Source organism: Mesocricetus auratus, unplaced genomic scaffold (assembly GCF_017639785.1).
Source record: "Mesocricetus auratus isolate SY011 unplaced genomic scaffold, BCM_Maur_2.0 Super-Scaffold_4256, whole genome shotgun sequence".
In the NCBI taxonomy this organism is placed as follows: domain Eukaryota; kingdom Metazoa; phylum Chordata; class Mammalia; order Rodentia; family Cricetidae; genus Mesocricetus; species Mesocricetus auratus.
Genome location: NW_024429182.1, coordinates 128,655,610 through 128,683,280, shown reverse-complemented (window position 1 = coordinate 128,683,280; position 27,671 = coordinate 128,655,610). Strand labels below are relative to the sequence as shown.

At 43.5% G+C, this 27,671-nt stretch overlaps 1 protein-coding gene and 1 pseudogene across 1 annotated transcript in view; one reads left to right on the top strand and one right to left on the bottom strand.

Annotated features, from left to right (window-relative positions):
• The window catches only part of LOC110343486, a 92,221-nt pseudogene extending 86,572 nt beyond the window's left edge, over window positions 1–5,649 (bottom strand).
• Igf1r (insulin like growth factor 1 receptor) overlaps window positions 1–27,671 on the top strand; it is a 280,892-nt gene that overhangs the window by 140,262 nt on the left and 112,959 nt on the right. The window lies entirely within an intron of this gene.

The window sequence follows — 27,671 nt, the reverse complement described above, 5'->3', positions numbered from 1 at the left end:
TGTTTGTCAGTCATTCAAGGTGGCAGGCAACTGTGGTGGTGGTGTCAAGGGGAAAAGTAATGTGTGAAGAGGATGCATCTTCCAAGGACCTGTCTGAAAACCATTAACATTTCTCTCAGGGGCACCCCCACCCGCGACTGTCCTCTTCACAAGTAGGAAGCAAAGGCAGCCTTGGGGTAGCATGCAGAGTTGTCCTTGTTGCTAGCAGTAACAAGGGAACAGAATGCCTCCAGACCTCCAGTTGGACCGTTGGATTCTCCTTTCCCAGGGCAGCCCCTACTAGACTTCATTAGCTCAGGGTTGAAGGAGCCTGGGAGACGAGCCATGAAGTAGTATGAATTCTGTTGCCTCCCCAAAACTACTGGCTCAAAGACTTGCCTGGTGCCAGGGCTCTGGGAATTTTTAGCATTGCCTGCACTGCCAGGCAAAAAGCATGAACCACCAGTTTGGTCAGCTGGCAGTGAATTAACAGGCCCTTTAACTGACATTTTTCTTTTTCCTTCCATGTTTTCATAAAGTTATCGAGTAGACACCGGATTGTAAATGCTATGCAAATAGTCAGTTTCTGGAATTGAACATCAAAGAGATGTGTGTGGGGTTTTGAGGAGTAGAGACAGAGTTAGTTCTCTTTTCCAAATACGAAGGCCTGAATAGAGCCAGGCTTGAGGTGAGGTCCATACAACCCCCAGTGGTGAGTACATGCAACTGCATACTGATTGCTCCACCGAGGTCCCACTTGTCTCCTTCTATTTGTGAAATGAAACTCCCTAACAGGGTGTCTAGGTGGGCTTCTGAGGGAGGCACATCAGCCACAGGATGGTGTGAGCCCCATAGGTCCTTCCTTTCTGACGGACAGCCAGCTAATCCAAGCCAAGCCCCACCTGTGGTGTTTCACATGAGGTCAGTAAAGAAGGCCTTTCGCACAGTGACAAACCACTGTAGTGGTTAAAGCAAAGCCACTGCACACACAGCTCTGGGGGTCAGGATCCTGGCTATCTGTCCTTACAGCAGAAGGTATCGAAATGGGTGGCTTTTTCCTTTCATTCTGTGGAACTCTGACCCCTTCAGATGTTAGCTGTCACACATTGTGTCCTTCCTACACTGTATAATGCTTTTCAAAAGTTGTTTTAAGATTTGAGACATACTTGCAAAGTTGATCATTGTTTTTTGCCTCAGACTCACTATGTAGCAAAGGAAGACCTTGAACTTCTGGCCTTCCTGACTCCACCAAGTGCTACAATTACAAGACTGCACCTCTTAAAAAAGTTGAGCTTTGTTCTGCATACTTCATCTTAAATCAATGCCAGTCAATTACAGCTCGTGTGTGTGTGTGTGTGTGTGTGTGTGTGTGTGTGTGTGTGGCGGGGGGGGGCTAACCATTAGGACAACTGCTGCCTTGACCTGATAACCTGTCTTGTTGACAGAAGTGAACAAGTGTACAGACCCATTTTCTTTCTCGTTCTCTGATCTTCCTCCCTCCCTCCCCTTCCCCCTCCCTCCCTCCCTCCCCCTCCCCTCCCCTTCCCACTTCTTCCCCCCTCCCCCTCCTTTCTTGATTTTCCAAGACAGGATTTCTCTGTGTAGCTTTGGCAGTCCTGGAACTTTCTCTGTAGGCCAGGCTGGCCTTGAAGTCACAGAGATTCACCTGCTTCTGCCTCCCTGGTGCTATGATTAATTGAAAAAGAGTAGTTTAAGTGGCCTCCCCAGTTGAGCTCAGAGCTTCTGTTCTCTGTTCTCATTATCTCCTTCAGTTGAGGCAAGAGCTAACACCTGAGGTTGTGGAAGTTTTGAGGTTGTAAAAGTTTTAAGCTAATTGGTTTGTCCCACAATTCCCTATTAATCCTGCCTGTTTCCATTACTTACACTGGTTTGCCACTGGGGGGGCCTTGGCTGACCCCGAAGAGACTCTTGTACTGCTTGCCAATTCCTAGGTAGTAAAGAAACATAGGCTTCAGCCCCCCTCACTTCCTTTATTGGGCTCTCACACTCTGGGCCAATATTCTTCTGTCCTGGTCTCCCCAGGGCTACATACCAGACAACTGTAGATTACCCAACCTCATTGCCTGCCAAGATAACTCAAACAAGTCCATCCTAAGCCTGTTTATCCTGCTTTATTTATTCACTATTAGTCAGCATTGTGTTACTAGTTTGAAGACATGGACTACCTTTATAAGAGAAGTTTTAATTAATGTCCGGAGTTGAGGTTCGAAGTCCAAACATCCTAGTGCAGCTGTGGTAAGGGATGCCCCTTCACGTCAGCGAGAGGAGCCTGAGAGCAGTTAAGTGCAAGAAGCAGATGTGGGTAGAGGTCACGTGTGCCCACTTTTCTGTCACCCTCCCCTGAGATAGTCCCCTCTGGGGACAGGGTACCCAGCTGTCTAAGGACCTCTCACCAGGCTCCACCCCTTAAAACTTTGTCCACCTCCAGTACTGCTACCTTGGAGACGGCTTCATCACTCACAGACTCCAGAGGGATATCCAGACTTCCCCTGTGGAAATGATAACGTGATGTGAGCATCCTCTCTCGTTTTCCTGCGTCCTCCTGACTCAACTGCGTGCTTTCCCGTGTGAGCCTACATAGCAAGCTGTCTTCTGGGATTGTTTGTTTCACTAAGCCCTTCGTCTCCAGTACCTTGAGAACATCGCCTGCTGAGAAATAGATAAGAATGAAGGGGTCCAGATTAGCCCTGGGCTGTTCCCAGTGTCTGCAACTTAAAAAAAAAAAAAAGGAATCATAAGGGCAGTAGGTTGAAGACACATCAATCCTAGTGTGGCTCCATGCATAGCCAGTTACAGTGAATTTGGCAGCGAAGTTCAATCCAATGTCATGAGGGTCCGGAGTAGATTCTGGTACCAGTTGGTACTGTTTTGTACCGAGTTAGCGATAAAAGCCGCACACATAAGATAGTTGGGTGAGGTAACCGAGTGGGTCAGAGGGCAAAGCAACTGTTGTGCCCTGTTGAACTTCCTTCCATTGGAAGCTCCCAGGTGTGGAGGGCTTGCCTTGGTAGACCTTGTTGAGGAGCCATGCTTAGACGTTAAAATGCACTTGTGTTTCAGTTGCTCCTCCTGGCACAAACGATAAATCACCGTTCAGGCTAGCACTGCACAGCGCAGCCAAGTATCCCTTTTTATGCCCCATGCAGCATTGCTCTCTGTAGCCTTATATGGTTTGTTTACATGGCTTTCTAAACAGAAGTGTATGTGCTCACAGATGACTTTCAGGGGGCTTATTAGCATCTCAGCCCTGTAGAGCTACATTTCATCTTAATTAAAAGAACAAAACAGAAGTGGATGGGAGAAAGACCATAAAATAGTAGGGAAAGAAACTCCTTAGTATCTACCATAGCACGCCTCTGACTGGGAGAATGGCCGTTCCAAATTGTTGGAAATGTAACGGCAGCCTTTTAACTTCTTTAATGGAAATGTTACAAATGGCAACCCACTTCCACCCGTCCCCCCCACAAAAAACCAGTACCACCAACATTTAAAGCAGAACAAAACCAAAACCCCTAAAAACAAACAAAACCTTGACTTCCTGGCTGAGTACCTGAATCTCTGTGGGGAAGAATTCAAAGGGCATGTTTGTCAAGCCGTGGCTGCAAAGCGATGAAGTTTTAAAATATTTGTTTTGTTTTTATTTATATGTATGTGTGAGTTACCTCTGGGTATCATGTGTTCGTGGGTGTGTGTGGATGCCCTTGGAGACCTGGGGTAAGTGTGGGATGTTGGGAACCAAACTCAAGGCCCCCTCCCCCTCCAGCAGTCACCTCTCTCAACTGCTGAGGCATTTCTTCAGCCCCTAAAGCGATGAGTTTGTCCAGCCTGACCGTTTTAACCAAAGAGCACAATTTATTAGAGTTCGAGCTACTTTCTGCTGCCATGATAAAGTACCCCAACAAATACAGTGAAAGGGTTTGTTTTGGGTTATAACATCTGAGGGATGGAGTCCGCCATGGCAGGGAAGACATTGTGGTAGGCAGAGAAAGCATGGCAGCAGGGGCAGGAACCTGGATGAAGTACTTCCTGTACACAGGAAGCAAAGTTGGGGTGAAGGGAGAGAGGAAAGGAAGTGGGGCCAGGCTGTCAACCTCAAAGTCTGCCCCTGGTGACACACTGTGCCACCTACTGGGGATCAGACTTTGAAGTGCATGGGCCTGTGGGGAAATGAAAGAGATTCCCATGCCTAAAATGATAGCTATTGTATTGTGGAGCCAACTTGTGCTCTTGTGGTGAATGAAGAGCTTTGTGGGGGTGGTCAATGGCAAGCAAAAGGCAGGTGAGCAATGGCTTACCTCTGACGGGAATTGCCCCTTGTGGTAGCAGCCCCTTCCTGCTCTCCTTCTCTGATGGAGGGCAGTCATGGAGTTGCTAAAGAAAAGAAGAAAGGGGGTGCATACCCATGTCTCCAGAACGGAGCCTCTGAAAGCAGCCCTTTGTGTGTGCTGGGCTGGGCCCATGTCAGACAGGGCACAATCAGGCTATTGTTCCTCGAGGAAAGCAATGGCATCCTGTTGCAATTATTTATGGAAGAAAATATTTGATGTTTTTGGAAGAGAATGGATGTGGAAGGGTGAGGAAGAAAGGGAGGCCACTTGTCCTGTCTACTTCAGATCTCTTGGTGAATGCGACAGGGCCAGCGTAGTCCAGAAAAGGCAGTTTCTGTACACTCGGGGTCACGACTGTGGAGGGCGCAGAAATTCCAGGTGTTTCTAGTTCCGACCCTGGGAATGATGGAGGAGTAACTTTCCTGTGGGTGAAGCTGATTACTGTGGCCTATCACACCATCCTGCCTATCATACTTTCTGATGTTTTCTTGGTACCTTTGCTCAAACACTCTTCTAAGATGATTCATGTCTGGGCTTGCACACTGGATATCAACTAATTGTTAGTGAAGTGGTAAAATTTGTGCAGTTTCTCCTCTCCTCCTTACCATCCATGCCTCTTTTAGCTTTTCATCACCATAACAAACACCTCAGATTATCAGTCTATAAAGAGAAAAAGGGTTTGCTTTGTTTGGGGGCCTCTTCATTGGTTGATTGTTCTACTCACAGTTTTGGCGGTTTCAGTCTGTGATTGGGTAGCCCCATCGCTTTTTGAATCTGTGATGAGCATCGATCGCATCATGGTAGGAGCTTGTGTTGGAGCGAAGAAGTGCTGGAGTCCTCCATTCCCTTGAGGAACACACCGCACTGACCTGAGCATCCTCCACTGAGCCACCGTTCTTAAAGGCTTTGCCACCTCCCCTAAACAGTGCATTAGGGGGTCATTCTAGGTCCAGGCTCTAGCAGTGCCTGGAGCGGGACCGAAGCCAGGTGTCCCCAGTCTCAGCATGTACACTCCTCCAGTAGGGAGAAGGGTTACTGCGCTGCTTTCACACCATGCGTGGCATGGTGTGCCTTCACAGACCACCCAGGCCTGCCTCCACAGTCTCACAGTCTCACCTCTGCCTGCTTCATCTCTTTCCAGCAGAAGGTTCCCGTTTTCTTGGGTGGCCCCTGACTTATAGACCGTGCCCTTGTTGGCCTCAAGCAACCAGCGCTCCTTGGGGTTCTGTCTGAAATTTCTACCAGTAGCCCCCCCCACACCCCTGAGCTGCTTAGCACCCAGCGCATAGTAGGCCTCGGCACTGTGAGATTCCTGTTCCATTATCTGTATTTCCTTCACAGGCTGGTGGTTTCCCACTCTGCCGTATGTGCATAGACCTCCCTTTGCCAGGAGACAGCCATTCGAGCATGGGGAAAAGAACCAGTAGTGGGACTGGCTGCTGCCGTTCCCACCAGCTTACAGTCTGACCTCTCTTGCTTTTCTCCCTGGACTTCCTATGGCTAACTCCAGTCACCCCTAGTCCCTATGCCTTCTCAGAGAGGCATCTGTGACTGCACAGCTGTATGAGTGCCCTTCTATTTTACAATCCCTCACTGCCTGCCTCTGTGAGTGTGTGTGTGTGTGTGTGTGTGTGTGTTCAGAGTTGATTTCATAAAACTAACATCACATGCTTACCTGCTCTGTGGCTACCAATAGTAAACATAGGGATTTTCTTGGTGCTTCATTATCTCAGGTGCTCCCCACCCCAGACCTGTATTTACTGTAACCTTGAAACTTTGATGCTCCCTGAAGTGAAACAACATGAATAAGTGCTCATTCCAGATATTGCAGTTAATTATCCCCTCCTGTTGCATATGGCCTCGCAGGAACCTGAGGCAGGCATAATCATGGCAGCTCTCTTGAGAGATGCGGCAGAAGGAGCTGGGTCATGGGACAAGGCATGTTCACATTGACTTTCTGGTCCCTTTAAGCCAGCCGGCTCAGTGGCCAGTGATGTTTTTAAGTAACAGATATGAACCACAAAGATTATCCTGCCCTGATCCAACAAAGGACAAAATGGGAATGTTTCTGCACTGCGCTGAGCAGAATAGTAAGCCCAGAGGGAGACTAGCCTAGCAATCATTACCGGATTGTCCTCAAAATGCAAGCAAGGTGGGTGCTTTAGAAGTGTAGTGACAGAGTCACTCTTGGGATGATGGCATTTGGGGTCAGCTAATAGCATTTCAGGAGAATGCATGGGACAAGAAGCTGCGGTGTAAGTGGCCTGATGTCCCGTGAACTGGAACTTAGCAAGGTTGGATGTTGGCTCAGACTTTCATAACAAAATAGCATAGCCTGGCTGGCTTAAACCACTGAATTTATCTTCTCATAGTCCTAGAGGTGTGAGGTTCAAGATCGGAGTTCCAGCAGGGTCAGGTTCTAGTGAGGTCCCTCTTATGTGTGGGTGGCCATCTTCTCTCACAGGAGTGGAGGGAGAAAGCAGGCTTCTGTGTGTTTTTCATGAAGGCTCTCATCATTACAGGGCCTCTTCCTTATGAGCGCATTTAACCTTAAGTTACCTCATAGAGGCTCTTTCTCCAGCAGAGTCACCCAAGGGCTTAGGACTCTGACATAGGAATTTGACAGGATTGAGTATGCAGGTGCCATTGCCAAGAGGCCAGCAGAGTAGACAAGGGCCTACAGGCCATCATCCAAGACAAGGCACTCCAGTGGGTCACATTCTTTATTTCTATGATGACCTTAGTCACTTTAGTTGTTAGAGTAAAAAGAGGGGAAATCAGATAGGAAGTTGTTTTGAGAAATCATTTTGAGAGGCTCTGGTGGCTTGCGTTAGAGCTGCATTCCTCAATGTCCTTAACCTTTTGAACTGGGCAATTCTTGGTGACGGGGCTGCCCTGTGCATTGTAGAATGTCTATCGATAACCCTAGTCTCTTCCTACTGGATACTGGTAGCCCATCATCTACCCAGTGTATTCAGAACAATAAAAAACATATCTAGACATGGCTGGATGAAGGTGGGGTGTAGCAAAACTGTTGCTTGTTGAGAACCACTCCATCCCTTACAGTAGCTGAGAGTAGATATATTTAGAACTATTTAGGGACTTGTGAAATGTTGCAGGTGGGGCAAAGAGGGATGAAAGATGATTCAGATATTTGGCTTAGACAAAACCAGAAGTGAAGTTGCCCATTCCTGAGCTGGTAGGAGGAGGGAGTAGGTTTGTTTGGGAGGTGTGTGGTGGGGATGGCAGATGGAGTGAGGACTCTGCCTTGCATCTCTTTAAGTCTGAGATAGAGCTAAAGGGGGATTGAATATAGACATACAAAGTACAGGGAATGGGCCAGGGTTGGAGAGAAGCATGTGGGGCTCATCTGTCCACAACAGCCCTCTTAGGATGAGATCACATTGGAGTTGTCAGCCTTGGTATGCTCAGGACCCCTTTGCACTAGTAAAATTGGAAGCCATGCCGTAACTTGCCATGACTGTGTTGAAAGCTAATCAATGAATGAGATGATGTTTGGGGGAGGTGATTAGGCTCTAAAGATTGCACCTTCATGGGAATGCTTAGTACCCTTGTAAAAGAGACACAGAGAACTGCCTGATTCCCTCTACCATGTGAAATCAGTCTGGTATCATCTGTGAACCAGGAAAATGGGCCTTCATGAGACACAGAGTCTACAGGTACCTGGATTTTTGTTTTGTTTAAAATCTGTTCATTTGATAGATTTGGTTACAACATTAACCAAAATAAATGAAGATAAACTCTGATGAACATTTATTTATATGGATTATATCCATTGATATTTGCCCCTTAAGAAGTTAAAAAAATTTAAAGACTCATTCATTTAGAGGCAGTCATAGATCTAATGTGTATTATATTTTTGTGGGAAAAATACCTACACACCCCAGAGAGTGAGCAGTGCAGTACTAATTTTTTGGAAACATTTCTTTCATATTTGGCTTGCTAGAGAACTGGCGTTCGTGCCCCTCTTCTGCATTTGACTCCTCCACCTGCCTCTGGAGCATTTCTGTGTACCCTCACCAGACCAGGAAAGTTAAGACAAGCTATGGAGCTGGAGATATGGCTCAGCAGTTAGGAGTGTTCACTGTAGGGGAAAAAAGGATGTTCACTGTTCTGTCATGAGGACCAAGTTAGGTAGCTCATAACTGCCTGTACCTCCAGCTCTAAGGGATAATGGAAATACCTGGGTGGTGGACGTGACTGTTTTGAAACAAAACATTGAAACAGTCATTTTTGAGGAGATAGCTCTGAAGGCCATTTGTCATTGCTTATGTTATATAAGTACCACACGCTAAGCGATTGTGCCACTGGAGCTCCTGTGATTACTTATGTCAAAGAAACTATAATGAGTATAAACCAACCTTCTCTTGACAGTCAGGGTCATCACTATGAAAGTAGCTTCGCTATGAGGTCTTGGTGTTCTCGTGAACACAGCAAGATTTTTCCATCTGAGATTATTGAGACCCCTAAAGCTTAGAGAGATAGACTTGCTGACCCTCAATGCCACTGTAAATTGAGATTTAGAAAGAGACTTAAATGCCTGTAAACATAAAGCTTGCATAACAGCTTCGTAACGTTTCTAGATCTTTTACAACCATGCATTGTGAACACATTTACATATTAAATGCATATAAAACAATTGAAACTCAAATACTAATTTCACAGCATGGGCGATGTTTTGCCTAACCAAATCAATGCTCCAAATATAAACTGACCTCCAGTGGGTCAGTCTCTGAGTGACAGAGCCTCTCCCTTTGGCATTTTGTTCTTTTTGTCCTTCCAAGTATCACAGACCCTCAGTTTGAAGAGGAGCACAATGTGGTTTGAACTTTACCTGGCTATCAATATGTTCATATGCTTAATGTGTTCTTTGTCTTCTCTCTGATGTAGGGTAAAATGTTTTGCTTCCAGGGTATCTTGTTCTACAGTTGCTAATGCTACAGTCACCTGTAAGCACTCAGGTGTAAGAAGGCTGAGTAGGTCAATTAGAGGATATAGAAGCAGATCATTCTCAAGATGTACAACATAAAAATTAAGGAGTATGATTTGGGAGCTCCCCCGAATGCAAAGAATGACTTGTCATTCAAGAAGCTCTGTGCTATGTCAGAGGGTCTATGAGGCCCCACTCCTGAATTCCTCTGTTGGTTTTTAAATTTTCATTTAAGGTTTTTGAGAGCATACATGAGAACTGCTTCTACATCACCCCTCCCCCACTGCCCATTCCTCCCCACCTCCCAAATTCATGACCACCTCTTCTTTATTCTCATTGCATATGTGTATGTGTACACATGTATATGCAACCTACTGAGTCTACTTAGCATTGCCCGTATGTACATGTGTCCAGAGCAGACCACTTGAGATTGGGCAGCCTATGTGACAGCTAGTCCCTGGAGGACTGTGACTCTCCCTTTCAGCAGCTCCTAACTTCCTGTAGCTCTCCATCTAGAGGTAGGACCTTGTGACCTCTGTTGACCTTTTCAAAGTTGTTTCCCACTCTGTTCCCCACACTCTCTGTGGCTTTGTTTGTTTGTGTTTACTGCTTTTGTCATCACTGTCTCTAGCCCTGTATTGGCTGCTTGTGATCTACTGTGTTTTGGGAATATAAATATTTATTCTCGGGCAAAGTATATACAACTCAATGTTAAGTAGTCTCTGATTTGGATGAGTAATACACAATCGTGAATGCAGCTGCTGTTTTGCTGGAATTTGGGTTAGGAACCTTTTCTGGAGGCCGATGAGGAAAGACAACTGGCTTGCCTAGGTACTTGCAAGGGCCGAGAATGAAGAAGGGGGTCAGATGTGTGCTGTGAAGTGTACTCGAGGTTTTCATGTACAATATGACTGTTCTTCCACTGGCGATGAAACCAAGGGGGAAGAATGCAAATAGGGCTGGTTATTCAGGGGTTCCTTAAAACCACTAGACTTCTGAGGTGACCAAGTTTGCTGAATTTGACATCTGTAGAGAGCTTCAATTGTAGATACAGGACCAACAGAGCAAAGACATTATGTGTCAAAGAGCAGTAAGGTATAGTCACGTACATGTGTCTACACATGTGTGCATGCATGTATGCTTGCTCATGCTTACACATACATGAGTCTGTGTTCATGATAGCCTCAGTATTCCAGTTCCAGGCAGTCCAATTCCCTTTCTCCTCCACAAGAGATTATATCATGGAGGGTTTATGAAGTGCTGAAATATTTGCAGAGTATGTTGCCAATAGTAGCCACTTCATAAATGATAAATAATAATTGACTTGGCAAGTCTAGGCAGAACAAATCAGTGAGATTATAAGAAAATAGATGGTAGGTCTCCAGAAAGGTGGAAATTGTCTCAGCCTGTGCAGGGTCTGTCATAGGAACAGAGTTACCCAGTGAATACTCCTTAGACACAGCCTACTTCATGTTTGCAAGGTGTGTTGGATTGGCTCTGTCTCACAGGTCCAGGCAAAGATCTCCTCAGTCTATACACTCATCTTTTGTGTTGTTTCTGGCAGGAACAAATGCGTGCAAGATTGGAGTCATGGGCATATTTCAGGCTTGAGTTGGCTTTGTGTGCTTGGTTAATGCCACTGCATTTCTACAGAATAAAGTTCAACCATAAGAAAAGTTTCCTGTCTTCTAAGAGCGCATTGAAAATGATGGAGTCTAAATGTGCACTTTAACCCACTGATAGTAGAAATTGGTGTGATTTGTGCCAAGAAGCCATGGGGCTTCTATTTGGTTGGGTACATAAAGTCTGTGTCCATCTATCCGTCCGTCCATCCACCCATCCATCCATCATCCATCCATCCACCCATCCAGTCATCCTCTCCTATGAGAAAGCTTTTTGCCTTTGTGTTGATCAAAAAAAGCTTAAATGTATGGGACTAGAGAAATGGCCTAGTCACTAAGATGTTTGCCATGCTAGTTGGAAGACCTGAGTTCAGACATCGACACCCATATATGATAGGTGAGCTTGGTGGCATGTGCCTGTAATCCTAGTACCGAGGAGGCAGAAACAGGAGGAGTCCTGGAGCTTGCTGGCCAGTTGGTGAGCTCTAGGTTCCATTGTTAAGACTAAGATGAAGAACAATAAAGGAAGAACTAGATACTGACCTTTGGCTGCCATATATGTACACATAAACACACACACACACACTGCACATATACAATTAATTGTTTTTAAAAGGTAATCACATTGAATTATGCATTTGTCTCTGGTAACTTACTGTGTGAAGATGGAAAAATCAGAATAAATGTTTATTCTCGTAATCAGAAAGGGGTTACTGTAATTTCTTTCTGGAGGTCACATTGCTAAATGCAAAAAATAGAAGTTAGGTGAAATAAATTAAGACTAATTGAGGAGAGAGGTACAGTAGTGCTTGACTAAATTAGAAATGTTTTCTACATGTTAGAAGCACAAATGCTTTTAAATGAGGTTCCAGTGTAGGATTGCGTGCGGTTTCCATTTTATAGTTTTCTTTCCCAATTGAAAACAAACTGAGGGTTTTTATTGAAGTTGCTCAGTTGGGACTTACCCAGGGCTGAAAAGCCTCCCTTTACTCCTACCCATTCTCCCTGTCACGCTGTGAGGAAAGCGGTATGCCAGGGTGGTGTTGACGGAACCCTTTATTTCACCAGTTCCCATCTTACAAACTGGGCTAAGAGACACAACGGACATTTGGCACTTAGTGACTACCTATAAGACTCCCTTCTTTGTCATCTAAACTTACTTGGACACGAGAGGCCTGAAGTCCCTGAAAAGGAGGAAGCTGAAATGCAAACAGAGTTAAATAATGAGATGATGTCATTGTGAACCCATTGGAACAGTTGGTGTCACGTGCCTGGCAGCCACTTCAAATGCCCACAGAGTGGGAGTCATGGCTTAAGCCATGCTTCTCCCCTCACTCTTCCTCCGCCACCAAGTCCCAGCAGCCCAGGGACCAGATGCAGAATGCAGAACAGTCTTTATAGCAGGCCTAGTTGTACATGGAAATGTACATGGAAATGTACAACTTGGTAGATTTTTGTAAAGCATTATGATTAATTCAAAACTTATTTTTCTGGTTCTTCCCTACCAATATGGCCAAAACCATTTCTTAAAGACTGAAAAATGGGAATGGGCTCTGATTAGAGTCTATTTGAAGTTGTAGTCTACAGGGCTGGCCCGTGAGTCCAATGGCATCTTTCCAGGTATGTCAAGCTGTGATTTTAAGCTAACGTTACAGTCACTGGGCTTCACAACCATAACGTCTTGGATTCATTATCGCAAAGATTTCTACATAGCCACCACACGTTTGTTTATGATCCAGTAGTTAAAATCTTTCCAGAAAATGTTTCTCAGTCTGGACCACCCTGGTTGAAATAACAAGACAACCACCATACAAAACAAACTTACTATTTTCAAGCCTATTGTGGGGTGGAGGGTTAGGAGATGGGAAAGGGGGATCGGGGAAAAGGAAAACAGTCTAAAATTAAGCACTCCTTTTGGAGTTGTACTAGTCTTTTATCACAGAAGTCAGTTGTGAGGGATGTGGTTCAAACAAAACTGAAATGAGAATCAATGGTCTCATTTAAAAACAAAACAAAACAAAACAGAACAGAACAGAACGTTTGTTACATAGCCAGATCTGGTAGCCAGGATAGGTAATCTGAGAGTCCTGAGTGATTCTCTGCTGTGACTCCTTTAGGAGTCGAGTGGGGACCACAGATGGTTAGAGCTGCCAGCTCTCCCCAGGTAGAAGAGAGCAGATGCCCTTGTGCCTGCCCTCCTAGCTTCTCTGCCTCCTTCCTGGTGAGTTTCAAGTGGCCCCCTTGGAAGGCGTTCTCCTCCAGTCTTCTGCAAATGCCCCTGATGTTAAAGTCATGCCTTCAGTATAGAAGCCTCCGCCTTAATGCAGGGCTCTGCTAGGTCTCTTCTCTTTCAGCTTTCCTGGCTCTACATTACTGTGAGGTTGTTGCATCTACCCTGCTGTCTGGGCTAGGATTCTCATCTGTTCTCAGTGCTTCACAATGGCTCCCTGTTGTTTTTACTGTAGGGTATCCTCACTGGACACCTAAGCGTGTCTGTTTTCCTTTAGAAGCGTAGACCTTTTACTGGTTTTCTGATCCTTCTGCCAGGATGCCCAATCCTTGTTTCCTGCTCTCATGCCTTCTTGCGCTTGAATGAAATTCCTTCTTGTGATCTCCCATTGACTGTCACTCCCCAGCTAAGATCTGTTTTCTCTCCCTAAGTACTTGATTGCAGCGTCTGCATTCTCTCTAAGACGTGATCATGTGCTGTATTGTTTTGTACTTTAATTTCATATTTGTATAGTGTGCTGCTGGTGCACTCCATGTGTATAAGCCTGCAGTGACCTGTAGTTGACTATGTGGCATTTATGACCCTGGGCCTTCCTTTCCATGCCTTTGCCTTTCAAATGAGATGATGGTCTTGATTTCTTAGGAATGTTGTAGGGTGCCGATGTTTGCAGAGTGATTGGGGATAGTGTCTGCCAAGACAGTCATTGCTCTTAAACCAGCTGATCGCCACGGTAGTGAAGTCAACACCCTGAAATCAAGGAGGTCCTAATTCCTAGTCCAAGCCTTGATATCTGAGCATTGCTGGAGTTTGGAAAATATTTTATTAAGCTTGATACCTTTGTGAATACACAGACAACCCAAATACTTGAAAACTGGAAGAAACAATGTAGTGCCTTGTTCAGGGGTTTAACTTGGTAAATGTAGAAGACAAGATGGAATGATGCAATGTGTGAGCTGTGTTTTTTTTTTTTTTTTTTTTTTTTGTGATTCTGTGCCCTGTCCATGTTGCAAGTTAAAGATTTTTGGAAAGCAATGTGAAAAATGATTTACTGCTCTGTAATTGGTTCCTGAAAGCAAAATGGTATTTATGTGAGCAACCATGAAAGATGCACCTACTGTAATTTATCGTGCAAGGGTATTTTCAAAGTGTATAAAGTGACTAAAGCTTAAGTGTATTAAATATTCTAGAGGAAGACATATTTAGACCATAAATCTAGACTTTCCTTGGAATTTGTATTCCTTCTTCCAGGTATATGAAGACTTTTTTTTTAAGTTCTTAGGCCTCAGTGGGAGGAAAATTTAGGGTTTCAGGAGTACACTTATAACTCTTTTAAATTTCTATTGTTTATCAATGACATCCATAAATGTTTTAGGGAGGTGTTGACTGTAACATTACCCACTTTAGCCCTGTACAGTTGTCTGGAAACCAGTGTGGTAAAGATGAAAAGAAGTGTGCTGTATTTTGTTGTTGACAGGTGTATCTCAGAAGTGATTAGGCACCTGGGTAGGCAATAAAATATTAAGGGTTGCTCCTGGAGCGGTTTGCATTGCTTGATGTGTGAACATATATGGGGTTTATAATTGGTCTGGCCATATGGCTGACTAGGATTAGACTCTTCATATCCCACTAAACTCTCTTCTTAGAAGCAAGAACATGGAGAGAGTTTATTTTAAAATGTAATTGCCGTGTTACTGAGATTTGAATTTTGAGTACTCAGAATAAACTGTATTTCTGTTTAGAGGCTGGTTGGATGAAAATTTTCAGTCATAACTACTCCCCATCAGAGAATGAATAATAGGTATAACAGTGAGGTTCAAGTCATTTCTTGAGTTGTGTTGAGGAGTTTTAGAGCAAAGAACTCATGGGAAACATGCAGAAAACTTGGAGTCACCTGTAGGATCTTAATGAATTGGGCCTTGTGCCTTGTATTCAAATAGGACTGTCGTGTACATTATGATTCTTTGTTCTATTTAGATTGTTCGGTTCTTAGTGAACCAAAGAAGAAATAGGAGAAAAGAGTCCAGATAACTCAATTGCATTCTATTGTTTACAAGCAGAATTCTAGACAACTCTCAGACTTGGTAATTCAGGGTACTTGGAGATAGTGTAAATTAGCTTGAAGGACACAAGAAAAGACAGAAAAGTGATTTTTACTTAGCTAATTGATCATGACCACTAAAAAGGCTGGGAACAACCAGAAAAGCATTTTTTTATTGTGGGTTCTACAGTTCAGGGTGAAAAGATAAGAAGAAATGCTTTCTGGGTCCCCATCCCACCTGCTGGAAACTGGTTGGTCAGTCAGATGTGACCTATTCCCTATTGAAAGCAGCTTTTTCAGCATATAGACTGGGACTAATAGGAGAAAACAGGGCTCTCTGAAATATACCCCACTAGGAGTGAGTTCCTCTGTCCTCCATACGTGACTGCTAAGTCTGTTCTGAGGTCTCCCCAGCATGCTGATATAAGTAGGCTGAACGTAACTTCTGTAGCTCCACCCTCGGCCTTGGGGTGGACCCGTGAGGATTCTTCTTGGGTGCCTTTTAGTTCACTGCTGGCCAGAAACCTACTAAGAGATACAGAGAGGCCTCTGCCCACTTGACTTGTTAAGACTGGCCCTGCCACTGTTGTCTGCTAGCTGGAGCAGACTTTGGGTGTGTGGGGAAGTGAAACAAAGAGATTTCACTTGTGAATCTGATTTCTTAAGCTGGGTAATAGAGGAGCTTTTGGAAATCATCAGGGAAAATAGGGGAGAGGGGATGTGCTGAAAAGCTTCCCTACCTTCCTGTCAGTGCCTGTGGTCTTCGTGATGTGGCCTCTCTTGTCATGTGGTCTCTGTACTCCAAAGTTTTTGCAAAGAAATTAACAATCTGTGAAGGAACACAAGAATGAATAATGCCAACCATTTAAAGGAATCCTAAGGCAAAGTTTTCCTAATACATATTTATCCTGATGTGTTTATTGTGTGAGAGAGTGTATGGGTGGGTATGTTTCTGTTGTGGAGGCTTTAGGGTTGTTGTTAATTTTGTTTGTTTAAACCTAGGGAATGTAAAATATGTGCCATCTAGTGTATTTTGTAATTACTTTATCCTAGTACCTTGAAAAATTGACCCAATTCATTTAAATTCCTTCCAATCCTTTATATGAGTTGATGCTATTTGAACTAATACTTGAGACTACTTCCAAGCCCTCAGAATTACTTAGTTACAATTGTTGGCCTAATTGCACGTTATTTTTACTCATTTAGACAAGTCCCTAAGGGCTTTTGGGATAAGTCCTCCCAACTAGAGAAACTTCATTAATTCAACAATAATCTCCAGCTCATACTTTATTCAAAACAAGTCATTTTTTTTTAACCAAGCCCAGCTTAAAGAATTTGTTTGCTATGTTGGTGTGTGGTGCCAGGGACAGAATTCCAGGGCTTCTTACACACTAGTCAAGTGTATGCTACCAATGAATTACATCTATCCTGAGAGGTGTTTTGTTATTTGAATGATATTTCACTCAGTGACAGAACATTTTTGCTCGTTTCCTTGTTTGTCATTGCAGTCATTTCTGCACTACCCCTGTCAGAGATAACATGCTGCTGGAGTAATAGTAGTACTCATCACATAGAGCTGCTTAGCACCTTCCCAGAGCAGTGATAGCTGTGACCTTAAAAATAACAATCAACCCCCCAGGGGGATTATTCAGATGTTATTCAAATATGCCTGGTATCCTTAAGGGTTAGACAAGACTATCTACAGTATTTGTTTGAGGCAGGTGTGCTTCTGCAGCTCAACCTGCCTTGGAGCTCACTATATAGTCTGTGCTGGCTTTGAACTCAGAACAGCCGTCCTGGTTCAAGTATTGACTTTTAAGGAAAAAAGGAAATACATTCGTTAGTAGATGAAGGCAAGAGGATCGGGAGTTCAAGGTCATCCTTGGTCACATATAAAGTATGAGACCAGCCTGGGCTATCTGAGACCTTGTTTCGAAAAAGAAAGAAAAGGACAGATGTATTTTTAAGTCAAAACTAAATGGAGAGCTGTTTCAGACCCACGGTGAGCTGCTGTCTACTTTTCATTTTGTAAAATATTTTGAACATTTCTACTTAGAATTCATGATGCTCCAAATAGAAGCAGAACACTGTAGCTCTTAGATCCTGGGAGAGGCAGGTCATGAGGGCTCCCACTGTTTGGGGACAAACTGTGACTCTTACTGTTTTAAATGTAGCAATTACAACCTTGAAAAACTGTAACTCTAATATTGGCATTTGGTCATCATCTCAGATGAACCCCATATTGACCATTGCTGTATTTGGGTGAAATATGATACTTTTGCTTTCTCTTTTGTGCTTTTCTTTACCATAAAATCACTTAATTATAAAAATAATCACTTCTCAGATTTCTATCTTAAATCTATTGACTATGAGCCAAGCAGTAGAGGCAGGTGAATCTCTGTGAATTTGAGGCCAGCCTGGTCTACAGAGTGAGTTCCAGGACAGCTAGGGTTACACAGAAACCCTGTATTGAAAAACAACAACAACAAAAATATTGACTTTGGTTTTCTAACGTGGAGACAACAGAAGTGGAGCTGTCTTTCCTTTTATGCCATTCATGTTTTCAGATCTGAAAGACCCTTTCCCCTTCCTTCCTTGTCTCCTCTTGCACCTATTCCTAGATAATCTTTCCTTCCTCTAGCTACCTCCTTGAGATTTCTGGTTCCCTCAGGGAGTGGGAGTCATCCCCTTCATGACTCGCCTTACCAGGGTTACAGCCATAAATTCACTTGGTACCTGCTGTCCACTGAACTTCCCCCATCTGCCCCACCTCTGTCTCCGCAAGATGCATGCTTTCTGGAAAGGCTCCCAACATCTTACACTAAAGACATTGGGGTTTCTAAAGTCAGCATGCATTTTGGTTTCTTAAAACGTTACATGCATTTATTTTTTACTTACTGTATGTGTGCAAATGCATGTGCCATAGCACATGTGTGGAGAAACAGTGCAGTGTGTGGAAGTCTGTACTTTCCTTCTGGTATGTGACTCTCACAGGTCGAACTCAGGTTGTCAAGACTTGGTGGCAAGAACCTTTACCCACTCAGCCAGTTTGCTGCCCTGCATTCTGGTCTTTGTAGCTGACAAACTGGTCTCAGTTGATTTGAAATCTTTCATGGAGTTAAGCCTGCCAACTGTTTTCTACCTAGCTGTCTTTTATCTAAGTTCTACCTTTGTTCCTGCTAATGGTTGCTATGGGTCTTGAAATACACTTCCTAGATCTACATCTTCCCCACCCAAATTCCATCTCATCTGCTGCCCCACCTCCTGGCTCCGTGCACTGTCTCTGCTGTGGCACAGTGTGGTTCACCATTAGCCGTTTTAGAACCCTGCACCCCTTTTCCACCCTCTGTGAGACCTTCAGCCACCCACATTACTGTCACAATAACAGGCTGTCGCCTCTCTTCTGGAAATAGCCTTTGCTGTCCTCTCTAAGAAAGTCCTCCTCTTGTCAACTCTGCCCCTGTGTCTGTTTAGGTTCTTTGTGCACAGGGATACTGTTAACTTCTAGAGAACAGGACAAGGATTGTGGATAGACATGTGTCTTAACACTTGCCTGCTGCCCAGCTATGCTCATGGGTACAGGAGTGTGTGCTGCCTTATTCCACATGGGACCTGTAGGGTGTTCTAGGAGTCAGTTACATCATTTAATGAATGACTGCAAGAAAGAGAGAGGCCGGTAAGGACAATTTGTAAAACTGATATTTTCAACTTCCTCACCTCCTCATGGGTCAAGTTTTAAAAGTCACAGCCTGGACATTTTGTTTCTTAAAAAAGAAAAGAAAAAAAACTGAAAAATTGAGGATAAAATTGGTGTAGATGTATGTTGATTCATCTCAGTGAATGTGAATTAACTCTAGATCTTGATTGCCTTTCTTGAGTGTATATTGTCTCTAGAGAAGCAAAAGCAAGTTAGATGGGATGCCTAAGGAAACTTTTCACTCCTTTCTATTCCTTCCATAAAACACAGGACTATAGAATTAGCTTCCTAGACTGTTTACTTATTGCTCTACTAGAGAACCTGGTATCATATAAGCCAAGGTTTAGAAGGCCAGGAACCTTAACCCTTCCTGTAGGTTGTTTTGTCAGGCCTGGTGCTGACCATTAGTGGGAGGAAGTGGTGAACTAATAATGGACTAGCCTGACACAGTGGAGCATCGTAGGAAACCCAGCCAGTCAGTCTACCTTTCCCAAATGCTATAAATTCAATTAATCCTCTACTTTACTCTTTGCATCTGCCAAACAAAGCAGTTGAACTCCATGTCCCCTCTATGATAAATATGTTTGGTTGAGCCATACTGTATTATAGATCTTGCATGTGTTGTCTTTCAGGACTGTCATGGAGTACAAAAGGTGGCTTAGTGTTCTGTCAACTTGACTGGTTCGTTCCATTCTGGTGGTTGATCTGGTAGCCCTGATTTAATTCGGCTTCAGAAGGACTTTGCAGGTTGACAACTTCCTAAGGCCTAGTAAGCTGCTAGAGTAGAGTGTGGACCTTCAGTGCCCTCGAGTGCTACATATCTAGATTTAGCCGATGAAATATTTAAAAAATACTTTACCTAGGCATGGTGGCACATACCGTTAATCCAAGCATTCGGGAGGCAGTATTAGGAAGGTTGAGAACCACTGCTCTAAACAGCACAGTATGGCGACTGTTTTCATAGCATTTGTACTATCTTAGGTATGACAAACCATCTATCTATGATTTCTAGGATTCAGGAAGATGAGCGTAAGTCATGCAGATTTACCATCTATAATAAGAAACTTACTCGTCTCAGATTTTTGTGTCTGAGGAAGGATCTTGAACCCATCCCCCATGGATATTGAGAGCTGACTATATTTGTATCTGCTGTTTTATGGAAATGATTCTCTTTAGATGATAATATATTCATAATTTCATGTAGATAACTTGACAATGGTTCTATATTTTAATGACCCATTGATAAGTATAGTCTATAATTTTGCAGAAATTATGCAAAAATATTAATAAGATAGTCTCTCCCATACCTATCAGTTCCAAAAGTATTCTCAGGGCAATTACAAGCTGTTAGGAATATCATACAATAGTAACACAGCAGATACCCAAGCTTACAGCATAGAAATCATTAATCATGCATGCTCTTGACAGGGAGACTCTTTTCTAGGTTTTAAAAAAGAAAATCTTAAAAGCTTATGTTGTTTTGTTTGCTTTTTTATTAAAAAGTAATTTGGAGCCAGTAACTAACCTGTTTTTCATAAATGTGCTAGGTAGAATCAGCCAAAAAAAATTCCATGTTTTCCTATTTAGGATCCTCATATGAACTTAAGTGTGGGATTGTGACTGCTTGAATTATTCTTTTTGAGTAATAATACACACCCTGAGCACAGGGCTTGCTTTATATGGCCCAGTCCTGCTTTTCCAAATTAATGGAGATTGGTCTCCTAATTAAAACCTGTCATCATCCTTACCATTCTTCTCCCCTGTCCCCAAGAAATGTATGCTTTCTATTTCCTTTGCGTATCATGGTTGTGTGTGGGGGCCATGAATTTACAGCCTGAGTTTCCCCTAGATTACCTTGTAAGAGTTCATACAAATTGGACTCCTGGCTTTATATCCTCACTATCACTGCAGTATCTGGCACACAGTAGGACGTCAGAAATACTTCTGATAGAAATACCCAATGGAATCACTCTGGCTGCCCTTGGCAGTTGTCACATGTATTTAGGGCAAAATGCTCTTAGAAAAATGGAAGCCATCAAACATTTCAGCTTCACTAATACATACATTTTTTTCCTGTTGTGTGAGTTTTCTCATGGACGAGTCATATTCCAGTCAAAACAAAACAACTCTAGTCTTTACAATTAGTTCAGCATTATTTTTCCCTTGCTCAGCACTTCACTCCGCAAGAATTGATATAAAGGTTCAATAAGGCAAATTGTGTGGGAAAGACATGGAACTCGTAAGGTTTCTAGCATCCTCTGCTCTAAAAACAGAATTTCGGTGTGCATGCACTGGTTGAGAAATTGGTTCAGGGGTTGGGGGTCATGACTAGATACCCAGATACCTGTGTTTATGAGAGGGGCAGGATCCGTCTGTCCACCAGGTTTATATTAACCCAGATTCATACCCTTTGTTACAAGTAACTCAAGACCATTTAGATGGCCAGGATGAAAGACCACACAAGGCACTCACAGAGATGCCAGGTAAGAGTAGCACAGTTCCTGGAAAGCTGACAGAAACTTAGTAGTAACTCAGCCTTACCTGGCCTGGAGACTCTACAAAACACACTTACCCAGTTCTGATTTGGATCTGTTACACTGCCAAGCCCATTGGAGCATTTCCCAAGTGGTGTCCATGGTCACTATTTGGAAATAATAGGTAGGACCCATCAGTAACTCATACCAGGAGAGTGGACGTACACATCTTCTTTTCCATTTCTGCACTTTCAAGAAAAGATTAGGAGGGCGGGGAAAGGGGCGATTTTTAAGGAGCAGTTTCCTCTTTAATGATTCCTTCTTTGCACAAAGGAGAGGAACTAAATATGTAGTTCATTGTTAAGCACTGGCCTGATAAAGTGTGGTGCCCTGAGTTCAGTCCTTAGCACCATTAAAAAATAGTTTGCTCCAAGGAAGGACCCAGACAACCAAGAGTAAGTGTTTTGCAATGTAGGGAAGTTAAGTTTAGGACAGCGGATGGCCAGAGTCGGTTGCATTTGCAGTCCTTGTGAACAGGAGGTGCCGCCTTACTCTGCAAAGGATGACAGAAGGGAGTCCGGCGCAAGTCCCAACAGCTTCAGACCCTGGGATTTCTGGAAAGGATGCTGTTCCCCAATGACCTCTGAAGCCAACTGCTATAAAGTGATGGTTCCATGTCATTCACTAACACACTCAAAATTGGCTCCAACTACATTTTCTAGAGAGCCAAAAAATTGTGTTGTCAAGAGTGATGCACACGTGACTGGGGTCCAGGTTAATACGGGGTGCTCAGGAAGGCATAAGGTGTCTAGAATTCTGAAGGATTGGCTTGTTTGTTTTTGTTTGTTTGGAAATCTCTTTCTCAACGACATTGTGACTTCATTCATTTTTCTGTTCAATTAAGTTTCAACTACGTAACATCAAGTTGTCTCACCAAAGGTTATGAAATCATCATGTAGAGAAAATCTGGAGACAGCATAAATGAGCTCTGTAGTGAGATGACCCTACTTACCAGGGACACGCTGAACTGAAGAGTTAGTCAGCCTCCCCAGCTCTCTCCTTCCTCCTCAGTTTTTTTTTTTTTTAATATTTTTAAACTTAGAAAAAGTTGAAAACAGCACAGAGGGTTCCTGAAATGTCACCCAGTTTTCCTAATGTTAACATCTTACATAACCATAATCCAGTTATCACAACCAAGAAACTTAACATTGGCACAAGATTCCTAGCAGACTTTATTTAAATTCCACCAGTTTTTCCACTAATGTGCTTTTTTCAGTTCTAAGTCTTCCATTGCCCTGATGTACCTTATGTGTGTGGTCTGCTTATCTCTCTGATTTTGCATGGCATTAGCACTTCTTATCATGAGATTACATTTGTGCATTTTGAGTGAAGACACCTACAGTTAGGGTATACAGTGCTCTCCTTGGTGTATCATGCCAGGGTGGCATCAGTATATCTGTGATGGGTGACATTACTCTGATTACTTAGATGAGGCAGTGTCTTCCAGGCTTCTCTGGATGTCCACACTGTCCCATGGTTACTGATGACTTCACAGGTAAGACCTGGAGTTTACCTGCACCAGTTAATATTGTAATACCCCAGTGGCAGTTTTCTATTTCCCTATGCTCTTCTTTGGTCTTTTTGGTTTTTTGAGGCGGTGGTTTCTCTGTGGCTTTGGAGGCTGTCCTACTAGCTCTCATAGACCAGGCTTGTCTCGAACTCACAGAGATCTGCCTGCCTCTGCCTCCCAAGTGCTGGGATTAAAGGTGTGCACCACCACCGCCCAGCCTTCTTTGATCTTTTCTAGAAGAAAGGTGCTACCCCTTCTTTAGGCTGAACACTCATCCTCTCATCATACTTTTCTCCGAGTAACTTTCTAGGAGGCGGAAGGTAACTTCTAAACAGTGACAGTCTACTGGATCCTAAGCACATCTTCACAGCCTGGCCCAGAGACCACAGAGTATGCTCCTGGTTATAATTTGATCTCTCCTATTCCCAAGCCCTTGGATCATTATACATAGAGTTTCCATAGCCTGTTTAAAGTCTTTCTGACTTGGCTTATACATTGATCCTACATAAACACCTTACTTAGAACATTGTTGGATAGGTTTGGGATTCACCTTTATTGGAAAGAATTTTGATTTTGTAGTTTCGGCCTTTTCACTGTCTGCCATTAGCCATTCATCATATGTTGTCCAAATGTTTTATTTACTTTGCCCGGAACTTTGCATAGGTGGCCATCGTTGGAGGAGGTGCTGAGTAGCATCCACACCAGAAGGTATTAGGTCAGTGAAGAAAATGAGAGGTATCTCTTTGAAGCTGCATAAGGGGCACATGTTAGAGATTAGAACATAAGGAAGTTAACATCTCTGGTTGAAAGGAATCCTAAGAGTATCCACAGGTTTCAGTTAGCCATGCCCTTCCGACTTTCAAATGGCTGATTGTCCTGAGAGAGGCAAGTCCTACTAAGTAATGATGATGATAGTGTTACTGTTGCACAGCAACTAAAGGGGTTGAAATAAAGACAGAGTCCGGGGCAAGGATGGTGGTCATTGTAGCTGCATTTAGAGCAATGAAAAGTGAAATGTTATGGGCACCCAACATGAAAATTAACACATGGTTCTAAAAAACCCCTTTCCTTGCTCCAGGCTTTGCAGTTGGAGAAGCTTTCTGGAGTGTCAAGAACTAAAATTATCCTAAGAGTCATTGGATTAGGGATAACTAGGGAATAAACATGGTAGAGAAGCCCATTTGCTTTCTTGAATTCTTCCCTTGGTTAAGAGCTGGGCACATCTTCTGCACGACTTTGCACTGGGCCCTGAAGTTCATAGCCTTCTTTCTCATGCGTTTGCCCATCGGCCCTCCAACACAGTGAGGTCGACGGTGGTGTGAGCCAGGCTGATCTGATCAGTGTGTTCCCTTTGCTTCACTCATCCCTATTTATTCGTAGATCCCAGTGCCCAGAGCATCCCTGCAGAGCCTCAGAAGTGGGACAGAAGACAACTTAAATAAGCTTCCAGCCAAAAAGCAACTGGCTGCAACCCTAGAGGAGGTGCTGGGCTCCCTTGTGCCTGAGGCTCTCTCCTCCTGCCCCTCAGTTCTCCTGTGACTACTCAGCTGACCCTGGAAAAATACAAAAATATTCCTTAGGGATTATGGGAGGAGAGAGGCTCCTTTTTGCTGGAGAAGTTTCAGTTGCTACTCAACCTTAACTCCCTCCAAGGCCACCAGGACTGCAGTGCTGACTAAGGAGTGAAGATGCCACTTGCTTGGTTTCACAAACAGCCTTATCATCCAAGTTATAGTTTGTCAGCCCTCCAGGAAACTTTCGCATAGATTGATAGCTAGCACTTAGGGACCTACTGTATGCTGAACTTTCCATGTACAAAATTACTGTTCCTATTTAAGAGGTGAGGCAAGAAAATCAAGGTACAGTAATAAAGTTAAGGGATTTAATCAAGGACCCTAGGAAACGGCAGACATGGCATTGGAATTTAGTCAGCCTGGCTCCAGAGAATTGACCCAATTCTTACTACCAGGTAGTATACACACACACTTACACACACACACACACCCGTGTGTGCACATTCACTCACATGCATGCATAGTCACTCAGTCTGGTTGGATCAGATAGTTAGAAATGGTGGTTCAACCCTCTGTGTGTCAGACACAAAATTGTTTGTTCAGATGCCACTCTGACCATGTTTTCTATTATAGTAGCTGTACCTTCACCTGGCCTCATCCTTCCTGGCTTGTTTATCTTTGCCAGTGTGTGGAAGGAGTTGGAGGTGCTAGTCTTGACTGGTGAGATTCTCCCTGCATCTAGCAGTACACTGCCAGTTGGGTGTCTTCAGAATATAGAAACACACAACTTGCAGAGAAATCTGTGAAGTAAATGCATTTGAGAAGCAAGCTGCCTTGCTCTGAATAGAAGCTTGTTTGCATTGCTCTGGTCCTGCTCCTCTGCATGGAAGCTGTAGGCTGCTGCTTTTCCTCGGCATATAGGTGATTGTGTTCCTCTTCGCTTGACATTTTGATGTTCATCTGCTCCTTGAAAAGTTCTGGAAAGGAAGGGGGTTTTCTACACTGCTAGCTCATCCTGGAGAGGTGTACTTTGTCACTTTGAAACAAACCATTTTTTTGGCATCCTGTTTCTAAATAATCTCCTTCCTACAACTCCCTTACAAAGGATTTTCTGTGTGTTTTCTTTTGCTTTTGTTTTGTTTATCTCTGTAGAAAGGAGTAAAACTGATTATAATACATTAACGAAGATGGCCACTTTGGAAAATTCCCCATCATGCCTCTTCCTCTGTGTTCCTACAGTGAGGCAGAAACCAGTGATGTTTCTGGAGGCAGGTAGGGCTAGTAACCTGCCAGTTCTGTACACTGTAAGCTTGGAAACCCTAACTCTCTACACTGCTGTTTTTAATGAGAATAGGACATCCATATTAAAGCAAATTTTACTCCAAGGGGCTAACAGAAAAAGAATCTATTGTCTCATGGAGGTAAAAGCTGAGCTCAGTAGTAGGATCATTGTGCCACCTGTTGCTTTGGGGGACAGGGGGCATGTTTATAAAAATAGATGTGTAAAACAGAGACAGACAGGATTTTTTTCCAACTAAGCCTTTAGAGTTAAGGTGCTCATTTTGCCTGACAATAATAAAATGCAGAGCTGTAATTAGAAAAGGTTGATGTAATTGGTATGCTAACAATCATTATTTAAAAGTCGTTTGGTTGATTCCTTTTTTGGACAGTCGTACAATTATTTTTGTTGAAGCCCAAATCAGAACCATTAGTCGAAGGGCTAAATCAGGCCTCAGGAAATACTCACTGTTCTTTGGCAAAGAAAGACAAAGGCCCTTGTTCTCTAGGCCAGTGTGTATGTTTGTGGGTAAAGTTTTCAAGACAACTTTTGTCATTAAACTCTTCTAAAGTAAAACAGACTTGTTTTTAATGGAGTTGCAATAGGATCTGTAAAAACATTCTGTCTGCCGTGAGTCTGAGAGTTTCAGAGTGGAAACAGTCATTAATGGACTTGCTCATGCCATGCTACATGCTAGTGTAGGGTGTATATTTGTAGAAAAATATTTCAACGCTCAGTTGCAATTCTACTTTGTGCTGTTAGCAACTGGCAGTATACATAGCATCAGCAATAAAACTTGGAGTTGTCTTTTCGCTGTCAGGTTTAGAATTGCCTCTTTAAAGACTGGTGGGTGTTTGGTTCACTGTGTATGTCTTAGGTCAGTTTGAAAAATGCTCCAAAGTAGGCTGGGACTGTATCTTAATTGGTAGAGTGCTCGTCTAGAATGCAGGAGGCCCTGGGATTCCAGTACAGCTCAGTCAGGTGCAGCAACCTGGGATCAGATGTCAAAGGTCATCCTTGGCTATATAGGGGATTTGGAGGTCAGCCAGGGATGCAAGAGAGACCATGTCAAAGAAAAGGTAGGAGTGCTCCTATTATTTCTGACCTCTTAAGATCTACGAGAGAGGGGGAGGAAGGAGGGAGGGAGGGAGGGAGGGAGGGAGGGAGGGAGGGAGGGAGGGAGGGAGGGAGGGAGGGAGGCCAGAGAAATTAGATTGCCCCCAGAGCTGGTGTTGCAGGTGGTTATGATCCGCCCAGTGTGTTTGGGAACTGAAGTTCAGTTCTCTGAAGGAGCAGTGTGTACTTTTAACTAAGTCATCTTTTCAGCCCCTTAAAATACTTTCTGAAGGTCCCCTGATGACAGCTTCTGCTCTCCACGTGGCCCATACCTGTGAGCATACTTACCCATGCACACTATTCCTTCAGCACTCACTGTTCTATCTGATGGAGCATACCTTGCTTTTCTTTGTTGTTTTGTTTTGTGTTTTAATTTGATCCGTGGAGGGAACAAAATGAAAGAGTGAAAACATGACCATTGGCAACTTTACTCCCAACGGGTGGCAGAGAATAAATTCCTTACAGGTCCTGAGAATTTTTTTGTTTTTTGTCTGTTTGTTTTGGTTCTTGTTTTCGTTTGTTTTTATTTCACCATATGTAATAGTCTGTTAAGTCAGCAGTTGCCAGAGAAGAAACACTGTCTGGACTAGAGTCCGGTTCTCGTCATCAGTGAGCTTACCCAATGGCGAGGAGGCCCCATCCTGCAGCAGCTAAGGTGGCAACTCTGCAGGAACGCCTGTGAACTGACTGCTTGCTGCTTGCTCCCTTTTGTTTGTTTGTTTCAGAGCAGATGGGTTTGTTTGCTTTTTGCTTAAACATTAATCAAAAATCAATTTCTGGCTATGTAAGTGGCACTAGATAATTCTCATTCTGGCTACAGTAAATAATATCTATTTGTTCGTGTTAGATAAG